Source organism: Ictalurus punctatus, chromosome 15, assembly GCF_001660625.3.
Source record: "Ictalurus punctatus breed USDA103 chromosome 15, Coco_2.0, whole genome shotgun sequence".
Classification (NCBI taxonomy): Eukaryota; Metazoa; Chordata; class Actinopteri; order Siluriformes; family Ictaluridae; genus Ictalurus; species Ictalurus punctatus.
The window spans coordinates 4,256,817-4,260,813 of NC_030430.2; the positions used below are offsets into that span (position 1 = coordinate 4,256,817).

General features: G+C 37.9%; 1 pseudogene; it reads left to right on the forward strand.

Moving 5' to 3' along the window:
• Positions 1-2,677: 2,677 nt before the first annotated feature.
• On the forward strand, positions 2,678-2,752 carry LOC124628991 (uncharacterized; annotated as a pseudogene).
• Positions 2,753-3,997: the final 1,245 nt, after the last annotated feature.

Below are 3,997 nucleotides of genomic sequence, written 5' to 3' on the forward strand. Positions count from 1 at the left end.
TCTCTAAGGCAAAGTCTATTTTTTTTTTTACTTTGACTACTAGACCTGGATGACTGAAACCATCACACTAAGGTGTAACACTATCTGGATCTGTATTTATTTAGTGCTCCAACTATTCATACCTGGATCCATTTTCTTACTTTAACTTAACCTGGACATGGCCCAAACTGGAGAACATTTTTAAAAAAATCACTCATAGGTAGAAATACCAGCACTGTCCACATGGTCTGTAATGACCCTGACAGTTCCTTAACCTCAGCTACAACATTCCAGTTCATTATTGGTCTTAACTAAAAATGTGTGCAGGACATCTCTATAGCTCGCTCATGTTATTCTTTTTGGTGTTATATAGCCACGATTTTCTCTAACACATTTAACTGGTTCTATTTAGATTTACGTTGTAGAGTTATTAGTTTCTAATATTTTTTTCAATTCGAATAATGTATTCATAATCAACTACATCCCTGCATCAAAGACATACACTTAGGAGGTACGTAGTCTCATAATTAAACATCCATTTAGACTCTGTTAAGGCTTCTCTGTTAAGGAACAAGGGACTTCATGCATTCACAAAGGGATCTTTTATGAACGTTGCCTCTCTTCGAAATGGTGGCAGTTGAAGGAGAGCTGCTCTTAGCATTTGGGCAAGAGGTAATTGGGATCACTCAGCTCATCTGATGCTGATAGCGGAGCGATGGGAAATTCCTGTCAGTGAGCTCTGTCGTGGGTTTCGCAAGCACCTTGGCAGCCTCCGTACACTTCACATGGGGGAAATTCGAATGAGTCGCAGCATGCTCACATAGCTGTCATTAAAGGAGGGTGTATGTGTGTGTTTTTTTAAGAGAACCGCATTACACAATTAAATGTAAAAGCTATGTACTCTAGACTCGTTTATCCAGTATTGAAGGTGCCATCTGAGCCTTTGACTCACCCACTGGGGCCTGTATTGGGATGTTGGGATTTGTGTTTGGGACGAATGTTAGTTGGAAATATTTGTTCTACATGGATTCTGCATGAGTCACCTTACCTGTCATCTGACCTATTGATCAAGGTCAAATTCATCTTAGTGCCTCATTTAGCCATAGTTAAAAGTCAGTATTTATTAAGAATCAGATATTTCCCCTCTGTCCTCTGAGAATAATTATTCCCCCCAAAATTATAGAGTGAGTTTAATACTCATAATAAATCAGGGTTCAGCATGTGTGCCAAAAGAAACAAGATATTTTAGTGCCTTCTCTTTCAGACAATAAAAGTGAAATGACAAAATAATAGTGCTGGCCTTTCTTCTATGTCATATTATTGGCCTGTGTGCAAGAGGGCGAGATGAGGTAAACAGTTCAATTTGGACAATAAGAACATTAAGAAAAATATTCAAAGGCATATCTAAACCTATTCGCAGGAAAAGCAATTATCATAGAGATTTTTTTTTATACTATGATTGTGCCTCAGTCTTTACATTTACATTTATGGCATTTGGCAGATGCTCTTATTCAGAAGATCTTACCTAACCTAAGTGATTGGTTGTCTGTTTGGAAATCATATTCTTAGGCTATGGTTATATTGGCCTAAAGTTACCAACAAACTAAATTACTGCTTTGGGCAGGAGTCAGTACTGAAACATAAGACAATATAATACAATACAAGAGTTTGGCAAAAGAAGATTACTACAGAGAAGATGGTTGCTGCATAGTTTCCTCATGGCACAAACACAGCCATACTTGTGATTGGAGGGCTTGAGGAATAGTGCTGATCTGAAAATTGCCATTAGGAAGGGCTCAATTTTTGACTTTGTACTGTAGGCAAGCATCAGTGTTTTAAAACGCAATCCAGGCAGCTATAGGAAGCCAGTGATGGGAATACACCAGTGGACTGACATGGGTCAACTCAGAAATAAGATATAAGATAAGAATCTGCCTGCATTCTGAAGCAATGGCCATGTGCAGGAAGGCAGGTAAGGAACATTCTTTGGTAATCTTGAATTAACATGGGACTGAACAATCACCTGAGTGGCCCCCTTGAAGAGAAGTGAAACATTCTCCTGATGTTGTTTAGGAGAAACCTTCTTGATTGAGCAAGTTGGGCTGAGCATTGTAGTTGCTCTTCCAACACCAGACAGTATCTAGGTTTTGTGCATTTGCGGAAGGGATGATCAGGGAGTTCTTAATGGAGATGGTGCTATCAAGGCACGGGAATGCATTTCTAGGAAGCTTGGTCTTACTGGGATTCAGCTTTAGGTGATAATCAGACATACTATGTCTGGGTAGCTATAGTAGCATATAGCTACAAGATACAGCTAGGAGAAAAAAGATGGCCTGGTTTTCATCAGCATAACTATGGCATGTGAAGATTTTTCAACACCAAGGGCATGGTTATAAAGAGAAAATGCCTGTGCACTGAGCCTTGAGGTACACCAGTAGAGAGTTAGCATGGAGCAGATATGGCTCCTTTCCATTTTACTGGGAATGAACACTGTTTCAGGTAAGAAGTAAACCACTTTTCTGGGTGAAAAATAAAGATGAGTGTAGTTTAGTATGGGCTTTTCTTTTTTACAATAGATACTATTTTGGCAATCCTGAAAACTGTAGGTGAATGACCAGATATGTTGAGCCATTTAAAATGTATATGATCAAGATAAGGGAGGAGGTCATTCAAGACAGTCCAGTGTAGGGAATGAGTCGTGGCTATGGCGGCACATATACTAATATTGGAATGATACAGAGAAGGTTAGCATGGCCCTTACCAAAAGAATGACTAGTGGAGGAGGTGGAGCCAGGGGAAGAAGATAAGTGACAATGGACAGGAAGAGAAGGGGTAAACAGAGGAGGAAAAAGGGGGAAAATTGTAAACTTTCAGGTTTCCTTTGTAGAATGATGATTTTGCAGTATTTATTCGATATGACCTATTTGTACAAGTTTGATTTTACATGTGTAGCTGGGGTAATGTAGTTATTTATTCTGTATTTTGGGGATTTTAGTCCCATCTAAATCATTCATATCCATATTTTGTTTATAGACTGTGCAGTCCCACCTCAGGATTATGATCATGATTGTGCCATGCTTTACCTATTATAAAACGGTTAGGCCTGCTGCTGCTGATATTAACCTTTGAAATATATATTATGTGCAAATTGACATATTGGTAAAGATTCCACTATATCCTATAAGAAAACAGGATCCACATGGAGACAACGCTTCCTGTCGACTCCCACTGGAAACAAACAGAAACTGTGGTATTTGCTCACTTTAAAATACAAAAGCTATATATGTTATATATATAGATGACATTTAAATGGACAGAGGCTTCAGCATTTCCATGTTATTTGGATAAATTACTTAAACCTCCCCTTAACAAGTCGGTTTTTACTTGATATTTCTATACCTTTGTAATGTACAACTGTTTTCCTTATATACTGCTGTTTCGGTGTTATATACACAGTGAAACTTTGATATTGGGGTGTGTGGTTATCATACTAAGAAATTTTTCATGTCATTCCCCATTTAATAAATGGTATTTCAAATATGTCTTACTTTCCCAAAATATGTCTCACTGCCCAAGACGGGAAATGGAGGCTGCCCTTAACCACATCCACAAAATGAAGTGAATATTATCAATTATTTCACAATGTTCATACTTCTGTAAGAGAAAATAACTGGAGCCAATCATGTTGTGTTTGGACAGAAATTTCATACCCATGCTTAGTCATACATTACTGCCTGGGGATATATGGTCTGGCAAAATATATTTATTATTACACAGCTCCCAAACACATTACTATATTAAATCATTCTAGTAAATAGAAATCAAACATCCCATCATTCTTTTCTGCAGGAATTAGTGTGTCAGTATTACGCCTGAATAATCACCAATCGCTATCACAAAGAGATGGCTCACATAAATACATCACTCTGTCTGTGTTATAAATATCTCTTCCAATCATAGCCCAAATGAGTACGTAATTTGTGTATGTTAGATATCGATTGAAGCGTTATTGTGTCCT